The sequence below is a fragment of the Danio rerio genome, chromosome 2 (assembly GCF_052040795.2).
Source record: "Danio rerio strain M-AB ecotype USA chromosome 2, GRCz13ab, whole genome shotgun sequence".
In the NCBI taxonomy this organism is placed as follows: domain Eukaryota; kingdom Metazoa; phylum Chordata; class Actinopteri; order Cypriniformes; family Danionidae; genus Danio; species Danio rerio.
Window position 1 is genome coordinate 50,410,001 of NC_141022.1, and position 24,655 is coordinate 50,434,655.

Genomic DNA, 24,655 nt, shown 5'->3' on the forward strand with positions numbered 1-24,655 from the left:
CGTCCGGAGCAGGGTTAAGTGCGTGTGTGTGCAATATGTGTGTGTGTGTGTGTCTGTGAAAAGAGCAGAGTGAGAAGGAGATCTCCTCAACTGTTTTTGGAGTTTTTGCTCAATAAAATAGTTAGTCGTCTGAATTTTCAAGTCCATAGTCTGTATTTACATTGACCCACTGGCAGCTAAAGTCCACGCCTACACTATCGAGCGTGTATGAACTGTGATTACTTTTATATTGCTGATTAGCTGTTGTGCATTCCACTCTCTGACTGAAGGCAGTCGACCAATCGCAACAGGCTGTCATTGGTCCAATCAGCGCAGATTAGCTTCGCGCTAAGGAGGGGTTTGGGAACAAATGAATCACTGGACGATTCATACAGGAGTCACTGGGATAATTAGGTAAAAATAAATGCAGATTATAAGACCATGAAAGTGTTTTTTGACTTTGCATGCATATTAAACTGTTGTTGGAGACCCTTACAACCAAGATATGACCCTATTTCATGTATAATATGGGCTCTTTAAAATACCCTGACAGGCTAAAACCACTCTAACATCTAAGCATTCTATTATCAATGTCATAGTTTCCATCCACAGCAGGTCTCAGAATGTTGCTTAGACAATATGAAAATGTACTTCTATGCAGTAAGAGTGCTTTTTGGTAAGGGTTGATTTGTCCTGAACAGCTGTACTTATAATACATCTCCACAAAGAGCCTGACATTTATCATGTTAGCATCTAACCCATATTACATCTGTACAAGTACCTGCCTCTATTTAATTAAATGCTTTGAAAATAAAAGGCTCTCTTGTTCTTTTAGATCATATTCCTCACGCTGAGGTTTAACCTTGCCTTCATCTCCGTGTGAGTCATCGGTCAGCCAGATGGGAGCGGACAGCAATACTTTTTTGTATGTGGAAATATATTTTTTTTTCTAGCGAGGTCTGCTCAAGGATGGCAGGAATCCAGACGGACTGATGGCAGCGCTTGGCCAGGGAAATGGAAGGTAATTAGTTATTTCTTCTGGAAAATTGCCATTTAATTTCAAATATTGGAGTCTAATTTACATTTAAGTGATTGCGCACACAGGTCAAGGTTAACAGCAGCTGTTATACTCAAATATATGAAGCAGAAGATGTAGTTATCCTAAAAAAAAAAAAAAAATCTGCTATTTCACTTTACATCATTTTCATGTTCATTACAGCAGGCAGCTTGCAGAATATGCCTCTAAATGTGATTGTAGTTTGCAGTCGAGATGACTTTCTAGGTTATAATGGCCGTCTGCTAGTTTGTTGTGTAGATGAGGTGTCAAACTTTATTTATTTTTCCCTTTTCCACCATCTCTGTCACTCTCTGTGGACTGGGAATTGTTATAAGCGCATATAAATAAATAAATGTATTAATTAATAGTAAATACATAATAATGCATAATAAATAAATAAATAAATAAATAAATAAATAAATAAATAAATAAATAAATAAATAAATAAATAAATAAATAAATAAAATAATATTTAAATAAAATAACAAATAAAATAAATAAAAATATAAATAATTACAATTGTAAATAAATAAATATAAGTAATTAAATACAATTATAAATAAAATAGATTAAAACATAATAAAAATAAACAAATAAAATAATAAAAAATAAATATCAATTATTTAATTAATTAATTCATTTATTTTTTAATAATTCATTCATTCATTCATTCATTCGTAATAAAATAACAAATACATATAAATAAATAAATAAATAAAATAATAAATAAACAAGCAATACATGTAGATAAAAAAATAAATACATAAGCAAATAAATATCAATTAATGAATAAATATATTAATAATTAAATAAATAAATCCGTAAGCATTGCATAAATCATTAAATAAATAAATAAATAAATAAACGCTTGTCTTACTGTATAGCTTTTGTCATATTTCTAACAGAAATATGAACAGAAAACAGAAAAAAAAATGATTTTGAAAAGTTTCCTTGCGCTGTAAATAAATAAATAAATAAATAAATGAATAAATTAATTAATGCTTGTCTTACTGTAGAGCTTTAGTCATATTTCTAGTCAAAAATTTACAGAATATGCCTCTAAAAAGTCATTGTTGTTTACAATTAAAGATGACTTTCTAGGTTATAATGGCCGTCTGCTAGTTTGTTGTGTAGATGAGGTGTCAAACTTTATTTATCTTTCCCCTTTCCACTGTCACTGTCACTCGCTGTGGACTGGGAATTGTTATGAATGCATGTATGCGCGCATGTGTCAGAATTACACACTGTGTTTCAAAAATAATAGATAGTACTATGTGACACTGTGTGCCGTATGCAAATTCCCTGTATTCAGAATATGCCCTAATGACCTGCTACATCTGTGCACTAATTGCACAGCCTCATGTCCAAATTGCAATGTGTGAAACTTGACCTTCCGTTTCCAGTGCGCTGAACAAACTGGAAGTAAATTCAACTGCTTTTAAAACAATATTTTATTATAGTATTATATTAAACTACTAGAGTTTTTATAAGCAGAATTAGGCAAAATATAATACTAATAATACAAAAAAATTATTTGTTTACAGTATATGATAACAGGCAGGGGCGGACTGGCCATCTGGCAGACAGGGCACTTTCCCGGTGGGCCGACGTACTTTTTGGGCCGGGCTGATCATCGTCTTATGATCTGACCGGCCCATAAAAGGCTTAGCAGCCTATCGTTTTTTTTTTTCTGCCTTATTTATTGACGCTGCTGTTATCTGTGACTCTCTGAAAGTAGATGCTTTTTTTCCCAGACAGACATGCCGGGCCGGCCCATGTGACACTCTGCAGTCCATCGGCTCTTTACGGTATTCACATTGGGCTGGCCCAATCACAAACTCCTATTTTGGACTCCGTGTGAGTGTGCGTCGTCTGTGTGTATTTGTCAAAATAGTCGATGAATGTTCAATTGATTCAGCGTGCACAAATGGAATATCTACTATGTGTAAAGTGTACAACTGAGTTCTATAAGTTCTTGAATGTGTGATTTGATTTCAACTTGAAATATTATGTTTGTGGGAATTTGATTAATATTGATTGTTGTATATTTAGAAGTGGTTTATTTGATTTATTTCTTTATGGTTGGTTGATGTATCACCCGTTGATGGTTTTGTTTGTAAAAGGTAATTAATAGGTATTGTGCCTGGGCCTGGAAATTTAAGTTTGTTTGGTTTATGGATTTACTTACAATGTGTTGAAGTTAAAGTTTTTTTTTTTTTTTTTTTATTAATTTATTGATCTGTTTGATGATTGAATATCTGATTTGGTTTTTATCAAACCATGCATCTGTTGAAACTTAAATTTTCATTTAATTGAATTATTTAAGAAACTGTAGTGGGGTTTTTTCAACCCCTGGCGCCCAACCCACTTTATTAGCCAAATACCGCTACAATCTCATCTCACTATAGTTGTAAAACGTGATATTGAATTCATCTTGTTGTCTCTATCTAACAATTCTTATGTCTTTTGAATCACTTGTTCTCAGTTAACTGTTTTGGCTGAGTGCAAAGATAAGCTAATATATTAATTTATGTAAACACATACACTGATTCTGCACAGTGACTGATTGCTTACCTTTATCGTTTAAATTTAATGTACCTTATACTGTTATAATGACCATTATTGGTTATTAAAACTTATATTCTGCAAAAGAGACAGGGTAAAGTTCATTCTTTTCAATGGAAATGAAAAAAAGACAGTTATATTTAAGCCCTGTTTTGTTATAAATATGCAGAGTGAAGATGATGCTCATATAAATATGCAGCTACACAAGGCTGTTTGGTGTCTGTTAATCATAATATCAAAATGAAACAAATTTGACTTATATTATGTTTTCATTGTTTAGATAGTGAAACAGCAAGCAGGATGAGGTGAATGAGGTTATAAAGTACACTGTTCCCTTTGAAGATTTACACATGCATCAGCAGGCAGTTTTTGTTATGTTTATTATTGAAATATAGGCTGAGTGAACAGTGTATTGAATTAGCTAAATTGGCTGTAGTGTGTGAGTGTGTGTAAATGAGTGTGTATGGGTGATTTCAAATATTGGGTTGTGGCTGGAAAGGCATCTGCTGCATAAAACATGCTGGAATAGTTGGCAGTTCATTCCACTGTGGCAACCCCTGATAAATAAGGGACTTATGCGAAGAAAAAAAAAATGAATGAATAGTGTATTTTTTAGAACTCAACAAATATCTTTATGGACAGTATACAGAAATAAATTGAGATTAAAGTTTGTATTTATTTATTTATTTATTTCATATATATGGCTTTTGTGTTTTATAGAATATGAGTTGATAAAAATATTGGACGTGCATAGATAGCATTTTGATTGAATTTAGTGGGCCGCTCTGGCCCAAAATGCCAGGGCCGATTTTTTGCCCCAGTCCAGCCCTGATAACAGCAGCATGGTTGTTCAGTGGTTAGAAGAACAGCTAGAAGGCTGCTGGTTCCAGTCCCAGCTACCTACAGAAATCAAGGTCACATAATGCAATTCACAACCATAAATAAACAGAAAACACTTGTGAATCACAAAATACGGACACTGTAATTAACAGATATTTTTCCAGTGCAGACCTTATCTGAGTGGAAACCTGCTGTTGTCATCTGCGGCTTAAATAGATGTCATTGTTACAAAAGTGATTTTAGTCGGAAATTTCAAGAGCACACACAAACAAGCGCCAGACTGCGATAAAAACACAAACGCCACAGGCAGATCCACGCACACACAGACAGACACACAGTTTATGATGAAATACCCCCCGCGGTGTCACTTTCTGAGGGCAGGTCTATATTGCACAGTTGTGTCATCTGCTATTACGACTTCATTACGGGCCCAAACACCTCCGTCTGCTAGGAAATGGATGAGTGTCATCCCTTCTTTTTTTCACCAGAATAGATGAGCGTCATCACTTTGTTTCTGCCTGGCTGCCCGGGGCCACCCTTTTCACCAGGAGCCCTCATCCATTCTGCCTTCTTTATTGACCCTCCTTAACTGGAGGGCTGAAACAGGAAATGGCCAATAGTGACATCATTCAGGACCAGACCAAAACAAGGGGCCCGGGAGGCTGGGGTGGTGTTTTCATTTCCCTCGTAAATTAAATCATCTCGAAAGGTTGTTCTGGAATGGTGGTCTCTTGTATAATATGACTGGTGGTCACCGTGACATGATTTGTTATGCAGGGATGATTGTGTGTGTGGGACTACAAAAAAAAAAAAAGACGTTGTCATTCCTCTTATGACAACTTTAATGAGACAGGATAAGAGATATTTCTCCATCAGGACCGTGGATGTCTTAATTGATTGAATTTCAAAAGGAAAATTAAAAGTTATGGCTGTGAATGGCCCAGCAGAAATCTCCGATCCACTCAGCGTAATTTAATAGAAAGCGCTGTTATGTTTGATAGGGAAGATGAGTGTGCTCTTCAAATGACCTCGACAGGCCATTTTCTCTCTCTCTGGGTTTGTTGAGTGGCATTTACTACCGTACCACACACATTTTTGTGTGTGTGTGTGTGTGTGTGTGTGTGTGTGTGTGTGTGTGTGTGTGTGTGTGTGTGTGAAAGTGTGTGTGTGAAAGGGAAAACGTAGATCTTCTACTGTATATTTAGCAAATGTGCATTATAGAAGCAGACCGCAGTTTATTGTGAATACACTTTTTATTTATTTATTTATTTATATATATATATATATATATATATATATATATATATATATATATATATATATATATATATATATATATATTTTTTTTTTTTTTTTAATTTATTTTTTTTTTTGTTAAATAAGTAGTTTGACCATAAAAGAAGATAAAGCCATTGTTTACTCAATTTTATTCCATTCCAAACAGGGGGTGCGTTTCTATTAACATTAAACCATTACCCGTAAGGTTGCAATTTTCCTTGTTACAAAAATAGTGATTTGGGGCTCTATTTTTACGATCCAGGTGCAAATCTGCGCAAAATTGCAAGACTTCGCCCTTCATTATCCCAACAAAATACTGAAGTGCTTGTACAATACATGCTCTGGTTACATTAAGGATTGATTATTGCGATTCCCTCCTATCTGGTATCCCTCTTAACCAACATCATAGATTACAGTTAATCCAGAACTCAGCAGCTAGGGTAGTCACCCGCTCGCGTGCTTCTGAACACTTAACTCCAATTCTGTTTCACTTGCATTGGCTTCCTGTTTTTTTATCGTGTACAATATAAAATTCTTTAATTATCTTACAAAGTTCTTCACAACCTGGCATCCGATTATCTCTTTGATCTTCACTGGTACACTCCTCGGCGCTCACTGAGATCTTCTGCGACTGAACTGTTATCAATTTCAAATTTGTCCGAAAATCATTTGGTGGCAGAGCTTTTAGCTGCACAGCACCACAGTTATGCAATTCCCTGCTGTTAGATATTTGTCAGGTGAAAACCCCAGGTTAAAACCTTTCTGTTCAGGATTGCTTTTAATGACTTTTTGTATTAATATTATTTTTATTACTTTTCTTTCTTGTTTTTTACTTTTACTCTTTTAAGGATGGACAAATCCGCTTTAACCGGCGCCGCATAGTTTAACAGGGTTGAGCTTTTTCTCTTAGGTGTGTTTTGAGAATAAACCAATCGCATCTCCCATTCCCTTTAAGAGCCACAGTGCATTTGCCATTTACATGGCGGACTTCGTAAGTGGAAAAACTGAGCTTTTCACTAGCAAGAAAACAGTTAAACAGAGCATCTGCAACACAAGGATGAGAGATGAGCCTCCTTATTCTTTACTTTCACTTTCACTCTCGTGGATAGGGAAACATGTTGTACGCAAAGACATCCATTAGCCTATACATAATTAATTTTGTTTGTCGAGCACAAAGATTTGTTTCAAAACTATTTCTAAATTCAGTTCTAATTACCAGCAAACAAATAAATGAACAATAATAACGAAGTGTGGTCAAAAAGCCATATGGTTTGTTGAACTCACAAACAACATTAAATTAAAGATTTCAAATTGGTTCGGGCTGCTTTAGCTATAGTTCTACCAGGAAGACTGAGATGTCACATCATTTATAATAATTATTTTGTCAGCCTATAACAACCAAGCAAGCCATATATATAAGCCCATCTAAACAATCTGTTTCACTTTACTCAGGTGACATTGTGGAAGTTTTCCTCCATCCTCCCCATCACCACCACCACCAGGTTGGCCTCGTCTCCACTCAAGGGGTTGGCTTAGCCCTGCCTTCATCTTCAGGCATGATCTGCCAGCTTATCCAGAGTTCTGCTCTGTAGACAGGGCTTATGCCAAAGGACTTTATGAAAGGAAAGTACCCTAGTAGCAAAGAATTCTGGCCCAGATTTGGCATAAAGCTGGCACAGCAGGCATTCATCCGGCACTGGCATACAGCATGTGGGCCAAACATGGCCCGGGTTTGGCATCGTCTTTAAGGCAGCACACAAGATTTGGGCCAGATGAAAAACGTAGTATTTGGCCCAGATTTAAAAATTTGAAAGTGGGCCATGTGAGTTTGGCCAGTCTTGACCAACATTTAAAATACACTAAAATCATTTTTGAGTAAAGAAATTTTTTTTTACCAATCAGGTCACTTTGAGATAAAGTGTGCCCATAGTGTGCCTTAAGCGCATCACTCCATGGGTTTATCAATTTCATTGCAATCGTGACACACCAACCTATCTGGCCCAGTTCAGGCCCAGTTATGAGTTATTAACTTGGCTGAGACTTGGCCCAGATATGGTCCGTGTTTGGCCCTTGTCTGGAAGCCAGATTTGGTCCAGTCATGTACCGTAATTCACTGCGGCATGTGGGCCAAGCAAAACCTGATTGTGTGGGCCAGAGCTGGGCCAGAGAAATTTTGCTATGTGGGTAACAAACTCCCATTTATGCAAACAATTCACAATAAATGTTCAAACGTTTATCTGCCTCCTAAAGTCTTTCTGGTAGAACTGTGTGGAACTTTTCAGTTCCTCAGTTGTACCTGAAATTGAAATGCTGCGTAATAATATTGCAATGCATTCAGAACAACATCCTTTTCATTTCTGATGTGCTTTTGCTTTTTAGATGAGCACATACTCTGCCTTTAAACTGGAATTGATGTTAGTGTTTTCAATCACTCCTCTGACTTTTATTTGTCCCTCTATAATCCAAAAATTGTGTGTGTGTGTGTGTGTGTGTGTGTGTGTGTGTGTGTGTGTGTGTGTGTGTGTGTGTGTGTGTGTGTGTAAGGTCATGCGTCTGCCCTCATTAAAGGTGGTTTGTTTTCCTTTTTTTCTTTTCCATGAAGATCAGACAGAACCCTCCGGAGCAGTTCTCAGACACCTGCAGAGATCCAACATGGCTTCCTGCATAGAGCAGTTTCATTATCGACGGTCCGATCACTGCTGATCGATCGCATCTCTCCACCCACGGAGCTCCATTTTGGTCTGAACAGTTCATAGAGATAATAATTATGAAGCATGACAGCTGGGAATGAGATTAGCTGTCAGTGTGTGTGTGAGTGAGATTGATTTTTATCTAGATTTTTACAGTTGGTGTGTGTGTGCAAGCCAAGGTCAAGGGGTGATGACACACACAAGCACAAACATACACACACACAGGTATGCCTTCAAATAAAAGACATTGGACATAATAAGCTGAGGCTCAAACCAAACAGGTAAACAAGACCTGACCTGTTCTCTTTATTTCCTCTGAGTAGAGCAAGACACTGACTCTCACAGCTCAAGGATGGATGGATGATCTACACTTAAGAGGTGTTTTCACAAGATCACAAGCAGATGATCCTAAATTCAGGTAAAAGCACCCAGCGGGCACACATTTAAAATATTTTTGAGTAAAGAAATATTTAAATACTCTAAGTAATTTCCATCTTCCTGTTTGCATCTTCTAATGCCTTCATTTTAATCCAGGAAACATTCATTCATTCATATTCTTTTTGGCTTAGTCACTTTAATAATCAGGGGTCGCCACAGCGGAATGAACCGCCAACTTAACCATCATATGTTTTACACAGCAGATGCCCTTCCAGCCGCAACCAGTGGGGAACATGGGGAGAACATTGAGTCATTGAATCGGTTTAGACCATTAGCATTTCACTCAAAAATTAAAAAATCTTTTTGTCGAGTTGAGTGAAAATTGTGCGTGTGTGTAAGATCAGCTGATCCCCAGGCCTGCTGAGTGCACTTTTAGCTTAGCATAAATCATTAAATCAGATTAGACCATTAGCATCTCACTCTAAAATATACAAATATTTTTGTTGAATTGAGTGAAAAAAATGTGCGTGTGTGTGTGTGCATGAGTGTGTTTATACATAGATACTTCTTATACTACAAAAGCTTTAATACAGCTTTATAATGCACACATTGCAGTTCACAGTTTTATGCAACAGGAAGGAGTATTTTTGAAATTACTGTTGACCAGCTATGGATTCAAGATCTTGCATAATGGAATTAGACCACCTAAACTTTTTGACTTTCTTCGCAGTAGGACTTTAAAAGGGTCATTTTGCAAAGGGGAATGCAAATTTAACTGTGACTGACATTTGACTTAAAGCAGACAAATTCTTGAATATTTTGTTATACCTTTAATTTTGGAAAATGGAAGTTTGCTTAATCCAATCGTGCTGGGACTACATGAATTATTTCCTGTTGGCATTAGCTGAAACTGGGCAGAGGATGTTTGGTTCCCAGCTTGGTTTGCTTGGGACTGGGTGGGGAGATTAAATGTTGAAATTAAGTGTTATTTAATGGGGTTTTGAGCAAGATGAGGAAAGGGGGGAAAACGTGGGTGATTAATGTTCTGTTGAGTTGGGATTTAGAAGAGTTTTTCAATGTGCGGTAGTTTTGGGGGGTTACCATTGTGCTGAACAGTACATCTTGTGCTTAGGTTGAAGATGGATAGGACAACCATTAAAGCAATATAAGTTGCTTTAGTAAAAGAGCAAATGCTGATGCTGTGACATATTATCCTTAAACTTACAATTCCTGCCAATGTCTTGCAGTTAAAGAAAAAAAAATGCTTATCTTGGCTACTGGTGATTCAAAAGAGATCCACTTGAGTATGTTTTAAGGGAGCTTTATGTGAAGCAATCACTTTATGCAGTTTTTATCTGGCAATTTTATTTGAGGAAAACTCATTTCCCATATGGATTCACTGGCACCTTTGAATTAAGTTCAGATAAAGATGTTTTATTCTTCTTATTACATTTTATTCTGTGAGATGTGGATCATAGGAGTTTTATTTTTTAATGTACAGTTATATAAAAATGTGTATACTGTATATTTCATTTATGACCATGCTTTTAAGTTGAACCGAAATAATTGGTAACACTTTAGGTCACATTTCATAGGGATAACAAACCCTTGACTAACACCACTAGCTTAATAAACTAATAACTAACTGTTAGGTAGGATTAGATATGTATGTATAAATAATATGTATATGTAAATAAATTAGTTAATAGAAATGAGTTATTAAAACTATATGTTTAGAAATGTGTTGAAAAAACCTCTCTGTTAAACAGAAAATGGGGGAAAATAGTTCAGGGGGTTTAATAATTCTTGATTGCAACTGCATATATATATATATATATATATATATATATATATATATATATATATATATATATATATATATATATATATATATATATATATATATATATATTTATTTATTTTTTTATTCCAGTTTTACTTTTTAATACTGACTAATCTGATGTATAAATATCTTATTGTACAGTATTATATTGTATTGTACCTTTAAAACAAACATTTGTGAGGCATGTACTCATACATATATATAGTGGCTATATCCGTATGCGCTGCAGATAATCCACAGGTCGGTCGGGTTGGGTTATAAAAAAATACATTATGATTGATTGCGGGTGGGTCATGGGTGGATGAGATTAATTATTAATGATTTTTGCATTGTGTTTTTTTAAACACATTCTGTAAAATACGAGTGTTTTTTTATGCATTTTTCATCAAGCACGCAAATAAAAAAAAAAAAAAACAAATAACCCACGTGGTGGAGGTTCATTTGTTAAAGCAGAAATGGATGAGAAACAGATCCGAAACTTTAACCTTTTATTTAGTCTTTTTTAGTTTAGTTTTGTTTTGTTTTATATTTATTTTTTAAATTAATTTTATAGCACATGCTGATTAGGCACTTTACAAAATAACATTCATTCATTCATTTTCTTTTCGGCTGTCTTTATCTATCAGGGATAAACAGTGACAGAACTGACAATTTATCCAGCATATGTTTTACTCAGCGGATACCCTTCCAGCTGCAACCCATCACTGAGAAATACCCAGATACTCTCATTCACACTTATACATTTCAGCCATTTTTGTTTACCCAATTCACCTATACCGCATGTCTTTGGACTGTGGAGGAAACTGGAGCATCCAGAGGCAACCTACGCCAACATGAAGAGAACATGCGAACTCCACACAGAAATGCAAACTGGCCCAGCCTGGACTCGATTCAGCAACCTTCTTGCTATGAGGCGACAGCGCTACCCACTGCGCTGCCCCATAAAATGACATATCTGAATAATATTACAATAGTATTTGTTAAAAATGTAAAGTCCTTTTCTCAGCTTATCATATTCATTTTATTCAATATAATGCACGCTTGTGGCTTCCGTACAGCAAACTTGCCTTTCATGTTATAATAGCTAATATTTTTCACTGGTAGTTTCTGTGATTTTCTGTGGTTTAAAATAATAACCTTGGATGTGGTATGATTGCGGTATAGTTGATGATGGCTGGGTCTTTTTAGCCTTTTTGTGTGAGTGCGCGCAGTCTGACAGGTGGAGTTTAGCTTTAGCAAAGAAAATATAATAAAAAGGACAGGAGTGAGTCATTAAACTCCATTACTAGGAGCAGCTGGCCTCCACATTAAAAAAGATCTCTCAGCCCTCCGAGAGCAATGTGGAATCATCTGTCTCTCTGCTGATGGGAATCTTTTTGTCTTTTAAGGGTTTTCCACCATCAAACAGCCAGCTCTCTTTTGCTTTTCAGTTTTATTTCTCTTTCTCTCTTCTGTGTTTTTCTAATCCTCCAGCACTCAGTGATGTTTTGCAGTGTGATGTGTTATGATGGGTGAAGTACATCACTGTTTTTGGAGAAAAAAATGTAAAGACGAACTAACAGAATGTTGTAATGTTACATAATTGCTAATTCTTAAATTATGGCATTAAACAGACTGCTGTTTGTGTTTTTAAGGATGTGGGAACATGTTTAAACTTTGTTTCCTGAGCAATTTGCTAAAATATCATATCACCAGCCATCCAGCCTGTGCAGATTGCTGGTAAACATAGATCACATAGGACTACAAATCTGCTGGTAAATGGACTACAAGAACCAGTCATGCACCACACACACACACAAAGACACACAACCGGTTCCTGATCTTGACTGATTACATTCACACAGCTGAAGCTGCCCATGGACTGATTACTACACTATACAGCACACAAACACACAGAAGTTGCTGAGTCTTGTCTGCTGTTTATGTGACACTACAACGCCATTTCCTTTGTCTTGCTTTGCTGTGTTTTTTGATCCTTGCCTTGTTTTGTTTATTCCTGTCTGCTGCCTGCCTACTATGATTTTGGATTGCCTTTATACATCTGTTTGCCATTTGAAGTCTTTGAAACCGTCTTTATTATAACAGAATAAATATTACAGGGAGAAGATTTTACTGCGTGAGAAAAGTGATGTGTGACGTGAGAGCGTAAGATATACGTTCAATTGCGTGACTCTCACGCCGAATATGTGAAAGTTGGCAACTCTGGACACAACTGCGCTACTTGACTAATAAAATAGCTTTGCTACTGAAAAGCTATTTGATTTAGAAAGTAGCGACGCTACAGCCACGCTACTAAGAAATGTAGTTAAGCTAGTAGCGTCACTACTTGTAGCGACGCTACTGCCCAACACTGCTCAAATCTGCATTAGCTGACAGACAGTTTGAGCTCCGTATCAGAATTATGGGAGATGTTGGCCAGACATTTTAATCGGACAAACATTTTTTAGTTTTATGGCTTACCCAGAATATAAAAATACATTTAGATTATTTGCTTTAATCAGTACTATTAGAATGTGAAGAGACTTTCAACCAGAACAACATAAAATGTTTCTGAAGAAAATCACCTACTGCACCTTTAACATGTAAATAACTCGCACTTGACGCTTCTTCCACGCCTGGTGTGAACGCAGCATAAGAGTGCTGATGTTGCAGAATATCACATGGCTATCAGCAAATGAGATTCAAGAACCAGACAGAACTGTTGTACATATTAATTAATGTATTTAAAAAATAGTGCTAATGGTCTAATCTAAGCTGAAAGTGCACCCATCCGACCTGGATAAAGTACTTACTTAAAGGACTTTGTATAAAGTGTCCTTAACTACTATGTACGTACACCAAAATAATTGTTCGTTACAATGTACTTATTGTGTAAATACATGTATTTTCTGTGTACTTATGCTTGATTAAATACCTTTATGTAAATACATATGTATTTAAATTATGTAACTACATTTGTAAATACACTGTTGACCATCCCTTACACTTTAACCCACCCTTAAACATACCCATACCACCAAACCTGTCCATAACCCACCCCCTATCCCAACTCAAGAGCACCACAAGTGTTCTATTGCCGCAATACTGTACTTGTTCTCAGATATGGCTAATGATATGTGCTTTCCCTCATTTTTGGCCCCAGTGTTGCTGAATGTCAATGAAAGAAAAGCAACACAGAACTGAGATTGGTCAGCTGTCATCGCGAGGGTTTGAACTTGAAACTTTGCCACAAACTGTTTGTTTAGCAAGTTTGACCTTGTGGACGGGAGGTTCTCCGTGAGGACAGTATGTATGATGAGAAGCTACAGATGGGTTCTGTTCATCTGATCACTCAGGCAGAACTACCTGCTGTCACTGCCAGGGGTTCACGCATCCCAATAAGTGCCGAGCCAAACACATAGCCCATCATTTCAGTCTAATACCTTGATTTTTAAATACTCTGAGGGCAATGAATATTTAAAAGATGTTTAAACATAAGGAAGATGCCAGTAAATCCCATACATCCAACCTTTTACCCTATCAAATGTCAGCTTTTATCGTATGTAAAACAGGAACAGGATGGTTGCTAATATTTATAGGTAATCAGGAACGTCAGATTGTTATTGACTTTACCCAAACATTGACCCCAAATAGCTTATTGTGAGCTTCTTTTAAAATGGCTAATTGTTTTTAATTAATCTTTATTATGTGTTCTGTCAGGAAGGATGTAGTTTAAAGGCCTTAGCAAATATGCATGAGATGAAAATGAGGAGTATCACAGTTTACTTTGGTCATAAGTGAAGAGATGGTGTTAGCTTGTAAAGACTGCCTTCTCTTTGGCGTGGGAAGTTGAAATGTGTGCTTACTGATAATAGAGAGAGACAAAGGGCAGAGAAACACGGATCTACAGCAGATGCAGTAAGAAAAACGGAGAAACAGGAACTGAGAAACTGGTCAGAGCTGTTGTAATAGCATTGAGAAACTATTGTAGCTTTTGTATGAGTACTTACTATGTTTTCCAATAACTTTACTGCTTAAATGACATGGTTTTGGTGCAATTTAGTTTTGTTTAAATGTGTATTTTTTTACAACTTTTATTTTGGTGGTTCATTACACTGTGGCGACCCCTGATCAATAAAGGGACTAAGCTGAAGGGAAATAAATAAATGAATAAACATTTTTTATAATCATTTATTAATTCATTTTTCTTCAGCTCAATCTCTATTTCAGAGGTCGCCACAGCATAATGAACCATCAACTATTTCAGCATATATTCTATGCAGTGGATGCCCGTCCGGCCGCAACCCAGTACAGGGAAATACCCATGCATTCTCACATTCACACACACACACACACACACACACTCATACACTACGGCATTTATTGTACTATCCACAATAAATATTTTAAATTTTAGTTCAAAATGTCAAGTACAAATGCTAGACATGCTGACATTTTAATTGTTTTAATAATTTAATAAAGTTTCAACAGTTTTTACATTTACAGTTTAACAATTTTAGGCAGCTTGATTGATGTATGTTAAAATGGCTAGAAAAGTAAAAAAAAAAAAATATATATATATATATATATATATATATATATATATATATATATATATATATATATATTTATATATATATATATATATATTTTTTTTTTACAGTGTGTGTTGTTTATTTACAATTACATAATTCATGAAAAAAAGTTAAATCTTATAAAAACCTTTTCATGTTTTTCAAATTTCAATTGTTTATGCTACCTTTTTTCCCCTGGAAAACAAAAAAGTTATTTTGTACAATAAAATAAAACAAACAAACAAACAAACAATAAATAAATAAATAAATAAATTTGCTAGATATACAGCTTATAAATGCTGCATTTATTTCATTAAAAATACAGTACAAACTGTAAACTTAGGAAATGTTATTGAACTATAAAATAACTGTTCAAAAGTAGTTTATTAATTTCATAATTTATTCCAGTGATTTTAAATATGAATTTTTAGCTTCATTACTCCAGTCTTCAGTCACATGATCCTTTAGAAATTACTCTAATATTATTAATAATATTAATAATTATGGGGCGATGCAGTGTTGCAGTTGGTAGTGCTGTTGCCTCATAGCAAGAAGGTTGCTGGTTCAAGCCTCGGCTGGGTCAGTTGGCATTTCTGTGTTGAGTTTGCATGTTCTCCCTGCGATCGCGTGGGTTTCCTTCGGGTGCTCCGGTTTCCCCCACAGTCCAAAGACATGCGGTACAGGTGAATTGGGTAGGCTAAATTGTCCATAGTGTATGGATGTTTCTCAGAGATGGGTTGCAGCTGGAAGGGCATCCGCTGTGTAAAACATAGGCTGGATAAGTTGGCGGATCATTCCGCTGTGGCGACCCCAGATTAATAAAGGGACTAAGCTGAAAAGAAAATTAATGAATGAATGAATATTATTATTATTAATAATGGTAATAGTAATAAAAGCAATATTCACTGGAGTAATAATTTGAAACATACAACAAGAATAAGCAGTTATTTAAAATTTTAATAAATATTTAACAGTTTAACTTTTTTTTTTTACATTTAATAAATACCGTCTTGATGAACAAAATAATTTTCTTTAACAGAAAACATGAAAAAAAAGCTAACCCCAAACTTTTGACTGGTAATTGTAACGACTGGGGGAGTGACACTCACAACAGAAGGTAAGATCCAATATGCAGGTTTATTCAATGTCGTTATGCAAGCAATGGTCAAATCAGGTACAAACAGGTATGTGTAGGCAAATCCAGAGTCATAAACAAAGTGCAGGCAATAGGTCGCAAGGCTGGCGGCTAAACAGGATAACTAGGGTAAACAAGGCTAGGATCGAGACACGGAGAAACAAGGCAAGGAGGAAACGCGTTGTAATGTCACTATGGGCGAACAAGACTCGGCAAACTGGAAGGGTCCATGAGTGGCTTATGAATCGTGTAATATCAGTCTGTGACAAGGTTCAGCTGGTGATTGCAATCAGGATAGATGAATGACCAGGCGTGCGTGTTTGGAAGAAGTGCATGTATGAATATGTAGTCCTGGGAAATGCGGAAGTGAAGTTCAAGTATAGTGGAAACCAGCGATCTCCGGAGAACGATCGCTGGTTATCGTAACAGGTAATGTATTTATTATTATATGATTTATTTAATTTTGATATAAAAAATGTAATGCTAATGGTCTAATCTGATTTTATGATTTATGTTGAGCCAAGCTAAAAGTACACCCGATAGAGAAACTTACTTATTCACTCCCAGGACCATTTAAATCGAAGTTGATATTTAGCCGCACCATATTGGTGTTTCGTAACATCACTTTTTTTTTTTTTTTTTTTTTTGAAGTGGACTGTTAGCCCAATACTCAACCCCCAACCTGGAGGACGAGAACATACACACATACACTACGGACAATTTAGCTTACCCAATTCACCTATAGCGCATGACTTTGAACGTGGGGGAAACTAGAGCACCCTGAGGAAACCCACGCCAACACGAGGAGAACATGCAAACTTTATAGAGAATCACCAACTGACCCAGGCGGTGCTTGAACCAGCGACCTGTGCCACCCTTTTCCAATCATATATGCCTTTTTTCTGGGAAACAGAAAACTTATTTTCTAAAGAAAAGAAAAAAATCTCTTTGTACTGTTAAAATTAATGGACTTCAGTCTTGTTTAGAACTCTGTGTTCTTCAAAATATCATTTTGTGTTCCAAAGGAAAAAAAAGATGCTTAAAAAGACATGGGAATAAGTAAATGTCTATCCCTTTAATCTTATTCATCTGTCCAAGAAGAGCACGGATCCACTTTAAACACTTTTAAAGGGACAAAATACCTCATCGGCCATGTTTTTAAATGACCCCCAGAGAATGAAAGCGGGACACTGAGATATGCATCTTCATCTTTCCCAGAACACACTGTGCCTCTCATTGGAAATCCATAAAAAGCATACACTCCTGGAAACCTGATTAAGTTTGAGCTCTGTTAGCAGAGAAATTTAAATTAATTTGAGAGATCAGCCTGAACCTCTCTATGTCCCATTACGGCAAGCCGGGCTCATTAAGGTACCAAATAGATGCTCCGGGTCTGTACGCGCAGGGCAAAAATCTGCGGCTGACAGATGCGGTTGAGTTGTGCTTGGCAGACGGTCGCTCGTGTCATCATTGATCTCACTCACTCTCCAGCAGCAAACGGGAAGAGACCAAAGCCTCTGTGTTGTGCAGAAAAAAACAACATTGTTTATAAGAAAGGCGTCCTGGAAGGCTGCGGACCTTGGCCAAACCTCTCAGTGGAGTTACCGTACTTCCAATTATTTCTGTGTAGGAAGTTCCTGCATCTCAGTTCTGGAGACTTGGCAAAATTAACAGGGGAGCCACTAACCTTTAGTGCATGACAGGCTGTGCTGAATGAGAGATCTTTCCAGAGAAATGGACCATTTTTCCTCTCTCTTTCCTGTCTATCTTGCTGTCTGTTCATGAATGTATTATTTTGCAATTCTCTATTGAATGCTAAGTAAGTTTCAGACTGGTTGTTGTAGGGGTAGAAATGGCTTTTTTGCACATCAGGTGGCTCAGTGGGAAGCACTGTTGTCTCACAGCAAGAAGGTCGCTGGTTTGAGTCCCGGCTGGATCAGTTGGTGTTTCTCTGTGGAGTTTGCATGTTCTCCCCGTGTTGCCATGGGTTTCCTCCAGGTGCTCCGGTTTCCCCTTCAGTCCAAAGACATGTAAGCTAAATTGGCCATAGTGTATAATTGTGTGAATGAATGAGTGTTTATTGGTGTTTCCCAGTGATAGCTGGTAGCTGGGAGGGCATCTGCTGCATAACACATATGCAGGAATAGTTGGCGGTTTATTCTGCTGTGGCAACCTCTGAAATGGAGAATAAGCTGAAGGAAAATGAATGAATGAATGAATGAATGAAAGCTTGTCATTAAAGTATAGTATTTCATTGAACTTTCAGTGACACTATTGAAGATGTAGTCATTAACATATAAATATATTTCTATTAATACATTATTGCAATAGCAACAACAATTTAATAACATACATACATGTATATAGTTAAGAATTCATGTTAAATGGGATGAGATCGTAATGTTTAAGTGAGACCGAACAATGTTTGTGTGTGAGACAGATCTATTTTGAAACAAAACATGAGGGTGTTTCCACAGTCTTTACTCTAAAATATTATGAGTAAAAGTAAAGTTAGAAACCCAGGCTCATTGTGGAAACGTAGTCCCGCGGACGTTTCTGGAGACCGCAAAAATACAGCCCGGTGGGTACGTACAGCTGCAGTTTTTGTTTTTGTGAATTCGCGAGAGGCCGCTGTTGTGCGCTTTTTCGCACCTCAGACGCCTCTCACGAGTGCGGTTCGCGCTTGCGCTGTTCTCGCGTGAACCCACTAGAGGCCGCTGTCCGACAGACCAATCGGCCGACCCGCCCTCCTCCTTCTCTAAACCCAACCAATTTTACCGATCGAACCGCCCGCCCGCTCGCTTCCCTAAACCCGAGCAACAGTTTACAAAAGCCGTCCAAAAAAAATAAAAGCCCTGATTTTTTTTTTCTACCGTGTTTTTGGATTTCACCGCGTTCTCATCCTGTTACGAAACTCGTTCACTTAATTTTTGGGTTTCTGTTTTTGTCTCACCTGATTGCTGGAACCGCTCTTGCCCGGACTTGAAACCGGTCGCTGTGGTCAACTCCTCTCTGCATCTCGAGCCTGCCGATGTACACACTGAGCTGAGTGGACAAACGGGTTGCAGCAGGAAAGCTCTCCACAAGGAGGTAAGCGGCTGGCCGGCAAGCGCGAAAGGGAACAGCATCACACCACCTCGCAGCGTTCGCTTGAAAATAATAATCACGGCCGTACGTACCTCCCGGGACGTATTCCGCTGTCTCCAGAAACGTCCGCGGGACTACGTTTTCAGAATGAGCTTGGGTTGAAAGTTAGCAGTTATGAGGATATATTTATATAGTCAAGCATTGGTTTGAGCTAATAGAAAGGCAACAGTAAGTCAAATAACCACTTGTTACAACCGAGATCTGCAGAAGAGCCTCCCTGAATGCACAACACGTCCAACCTTGAGGCAGATGGGCTACAGCAGCAGAAAACCACACCGGGTGCCTCTCCTGTTAGCTGAGAACAGTTAACTGAGACTACAATTTACACAGGCTCACCAAAATTGGACAAAAGTAGATTGGAAAAATGCTGCTGGTCGTGGTGTTGTAATGAAGTGGGGGATGTTTTTTTTTTTTTTTTTTTTTGCAACAGTTTGGGCCCATTAGTACCAATTGAGCATTGTGTCAATGCCACAGCCTACCTGAGTATTGTTGCTGACCATGTCCATCCCTTTATGACCACAGTGTACCTGTCTTCTGATGGCTACTTCCAGCAGGATAACGCACCATGTCATAAAGCATGAATCATCTCAGACTGGTTTCTTGAACATGACAATGAGTTCACTGTACTCAAATGGCCTCCACAGTCACCAGGGCTCAATCCAATAGAGCACCTTTGCAGTGTGGTGGAACGAGAGATTCGCATCATGGATGTGCAGCCAATAAATCTGCAGCAACTGTATGATGCTATGATGTCAATATGGACCAACATTTTTAAGGAATATTTCCAGTATATTTCCAGTACTAAAAAACAGAATATGATTGTACAGTATATCCCTTAGTAACCAAAGTAAGAATCTTTAAATCAGAATCACAAAGTTAAAAAAAAAACAATACTCATGTTACATTAGGCATCTAACAAAATAAATAGTAATCACAATACACATTGAAGCACATGGCACAGCACAGACTGCACAAAAAAGACAAAGACAGGAGAGTGAGTTAACAAAATAATATCCCCAAAACACCTGTGAAACATAACTTGCCTAGTGTTTGTGTGAGTGCATCTCTGTGTGTGTACTGTTTTGCTGGTTTACAAGGACAGATTTTTGTATAATGACATATGTTGTACTCTATTACAGTGGTTTACGAGGACAAGCCTGATGTCCCTGTAATTCAAAATGCTTTTGACATTCATAATTTGCCAAAGGCTTGGGTTTAGGGGTAAGGCCATAAAATAAGTGTTTTTTAACTGTTAAAATTACATTGGGCTTATGAAAAGTCTTTGTAAATCACCAATACCATTGTGTGTGTGTGTATTTGTGCGTGCAACTGAAAAAGGACTGCAAGCAAAATGAAATGACTAATTGGCCAGCTCCACTTTATTCTAAATGCAGCACTATATAGTTCATCTGTTCATCCATTTCCCAAACTGCTTGTCTTATGTATGGTTGTGGGGATACTGGAGCATATCCAGTTTCTCGAGCTGATAGACAGATGGCCAGTCCATCACTTTTATAGTTCTGTACTCAATATGTGTAAATAATAAAAAACGGTAGTAAAATCTATGCACTCTATTCCAAGTTTTTGAAGCCCTCTGATAGCTTTTTCTGAAGGAAAAAGTCACTGCAAAGTCCCTAGCTCTCATTGGTGAGTTCAGAAAACTGGTCTGAATGATTCATTCACAAAATTAAATCTATCTGGTTCTTGAGTGAATTAATGATTCCGGCTCCAGCGATTTACAGCTCACTGAGGAGGAAGAACAGTGAAAAACAAGGTAGAATCTTTCTTCTGTTTTTCAACACAAATCTAATGTGTGACATCAGAAGACATTACATAGTCATTTGGATCATGATCATTCAAAAGTTTATGCATGGCTGTAATAGGGACGTCCCGATCAGTTTTTTTTTTTTTTTTCTCGAGTTTAAGTCATTTGTAATGGAATGTGTATTTTATATAGCGCATTTATTGTGTATATATGTGTTATATAGCCATATACTCAAAGTACTTCACAATCATGAGGGGAGTCTCCCCACACCACCACCAGTGTGCAGCATCCACCTGGATGATGCAACGGCTGCCACAGGACAATGGCACCAGTGCGCTCACCACACAACAGCTATTGCTGGAGTGGAGAGACAGTAATAGAGCTAGTTAAGTGGATGGGGATGATTGGGAGGCCATGATCATAAGGGCTGACTGAGGGACTTTGGCCAGGACACTGGGGTTACACCCCTGCTCTTTACGAGAAGTGCCATGGGATTTTTAATGACCACAGACAGTCAGGACCTCGGTTTAACATCTCATCCGAAAGACGGCGCTCACTGACAGTATAGTGTCCCCTTCACTTTTTACCGGGGCATTAGGACTCACACAGACCACAGGTTGAATGCCCCTGCTGGTCTCTCTAACACTACTTTCCAACAGCAACCTAGTTTTCCCATGTGGTCTCCCATCCAAGTACTGACCAGACTCAGCCCTGCTTAGCTTCAGTGAGTAACCGGTCTTGGGCTGCAGGGTGATATGGCAGTGGCATTTGATTTTGAGTATCTGCCAATATTAAAACTCGATCCGATACTTCTGTAATACATAAAAAAGAATAAAGAAAAGCGAAGGAACAGATCCAGGGCATTCCTTATTTTTAATTTAATTCACCTTATTTTAACATTCAACAACTCTGTTAACAAATAGAGCACTTCTGTGATGTAGCTTGAACAGTCAAGTAATAAATAGCATACTTTTTTTACCTTTGGACTACAGTTCAACTTTAAAAAAAAAAAAAAATCTAATATAAAAAAGAAAAAACAGGAAACTAGCACAAATACAGTGGTTTAAAATGCTAAAAGAGTGGGTGAATGTATGATGAAATTACAAAAAGCATGCACATGTTTAATCAATAGTTCTACTAATTTGACTATGTTTAAATAATACATATTTAAGGGTGGTGAATATTTAATTCAATTCATCTTTATTTCTATAGCGCTTTTACAATGATTGTGTCAAAGCAGCTTCACATAGAAATTCAAGTAGATTGTGTCAGTTCAGTTTTCAGAGTTGAAGTTCAGTTTAGTTCAGTTCAGTGTGGTTTTTCACTGCTGAAAGTCTGAACACTGAAAAGCAAGTCCATCAATGTGCAGCTCTACAAGTCCCAAACCAAGCAAGTGTGACAGTGGCAAGGTACAAATTCACCAATTGACGAAAGTGAAATAAAACAAAAACCTGTAGAGAAACCAGGCTCAGTTGGGGTTGACCATTTCTCCTCTAGCCAAACGTCCTGTGCAGAGCTTCATTCTAGGCACCGGAGGCTGAAGAACCCTGGACATCCAATGTGGAGAAGCTGCAGGTGTGAGAAGGTCACTGGCTGGTCTACAAGCTGGCACACGGGATCAGCGCGAAGACTCGTCTGTCATTAGGGTCTTTCAGGAATAAGTCTCATGCTCCCCACTCCTCCATGACTGCCACAGCTTCTGCTCAGGATACAGCCTGGTCCAGAATTATGGAAACCTTGGGATAAAAAAAAGACTAACATAAGGTCAGATGCCGTTTAAATTATAGTCTTTTGTGAAGTGTTCCTGGCTCCGGTTGCCCTATATAATGCAGACTAACAATCCTTTAAAGGATTAAAGCATTTGTGTTTTATGTATATGCTAATGCAAAAAGATGTGTCTTTAGTCTAGTTTTAAACTGACAGAGTTATATAACAAGGTAGGTTTTTCTTAGGTTATTTGCCATTGTTAGCTTTTTTTTTTTTTTACTTCAGAAGACTATATTCATTTATTTACTCATTCTTTCTGTTTGACGGACCTTAGTAATCTTCATTATGCTGAACTAGTGGCCCTGGATATAGAATGGCATGAGGGTGAAGGATATGAGGGTGGCATAAAGGATATTAGTCTGTCAATTTCTCAATTTCCTGATGTCCACATAATCTGGACTGTGTAAGTTCAGGTTGCTTTATTGGCATGACATTTAGTACAGTATTGCCAAAGCATTTTAGATGTATAAAATATGTAATTTATCGACATTATCAAATGAATAAAACATACAGCAAAGAAAAATAAATGACAGAAAAAGGAATAAAAGCAGACAATATCTAAAAATATATAATAACTACAAGAATAAAATGCGTAGATTATTTAAAAAAAGACCAGTGAGTTGATTACCTATTTGTGTACAAATATTCTGCAGCCAGTTTAGATGTAAATGTGTCCTCTCCGAGTATTTAGTAAAGTTTTTCTGAGTCTACATTTGATGCCTCACTCTAGTGCAGTGCGAATAGTAATACATAACACATAAAAAAGGACAGCTTAGAAAATGAAAACAAAACCAAATCCTGGACAATTTAGTAGATTTAAAATCCCCAGCTGGAAACAAAAATGTGCAGCTCTCTGTGGGTATTGTCCATGTGAGTATTGACAAGTCTCACGCACACAGAACGAGCAGTATTAAATGGGCATAGGAGAGAAGATTTTCCACCAATAATCACCTGCATTTGTTTGCTTATATTGGGCGAATACAAAAATATTGTGAAAGGATGATAATGATAATAAAAAAATTTATTAAATTTAAAAAAATCCCTGTTGTTTATTTTTCCCTAATCTCTGTTTAACAAAGACAAGATTTTTTCAACACATTTCTAATCACAATAGTTGTAATAAATGGGATGCACAAACTTTGAAGCTTAATATCTCAAAACCATTCAGAACGCAGACAGAACCTCATAATTCAAAGGTGACTGAATATATATATATATATATATATATATATATATATATATATATATATATATATATATATATATATATATATATATATATATATCATCTTGGAATTATAGGGTTCTGTCTGCGTTCTGAATGGTTTTGAGATTTTGAGATTCAAAGTTTGTGCATCCCATGAAACAAACAAACATGAAACAAACAATATAACAGTAACAGTTCTCTTTTTTTTTTCTATATGTAAATTATTAAAATTTTCTTCAAATTGTAAATTGGGGTAAAAAAAAAAAAACAAAACAAAAAAAAAGCAGGTTCTATCTGGCAGATCATTCATTGAAGCATTACTTTTCAAGAATTGCAATCAGTCTGCTCATTAATTTCATTTAAAAAATGTAAAAATGGTGTTGTAATAATATGTTGATGTTTGAGAAAGTTTTTTTTTTTTTTTTTTAATTTTAGGATAAGTATTTTTTCT

General features: G+C 36.8%; 1 protein-coding gene and 1 long non-coding RNA gene across 3 annotated transcripts in view; one reads left to right on the forward strand and one right to left on the reverse strand.

The window, feature by feature from the left end:
• Window positions 1–18,261, forward strand: part of LOC137487485 (uncharacterized) — a 128,414-nt gene extending 110,153 nt beyond the window's left edge. Inside the window, exons 17-20 of one of the 2 annotated variants that reach the window (XM_087241380.1) lie at window positions 815–1,000; window positions 8,322–8,634; window positions 8,733–8,827; window positions 16,970–18,261. The gene's annotated coding sequence lies outside the window, so the exon portion shown is untranslated. Of the gene's footprint in view, window positions 1–814; window positions 1,001–2,790; window positions 3,684–8,321; window positions 8,635–8,732; window positions 8,828–16,969 lie in introns of those variants that run through there. The other variant, XM_087241383.1, reaches the window with a different exon arrangement.
• LOC147846493 (uncharacterized) lies at window positions 11,026–13,589 on the reverse strand. Its single transcript, XR_015478967.1, has 2 exons — window positions 12,500–13,589; window positions 11,026–12,446 (listed from the first exon to the last, which is right to left on the reverse strand). It is a non-coding gene; the product is annotated as an uncharacterized LOC147846493 (long non-coding RNA).
• Window positions 18,262–24,655: the final 6,394 nt, after the last annotated feature.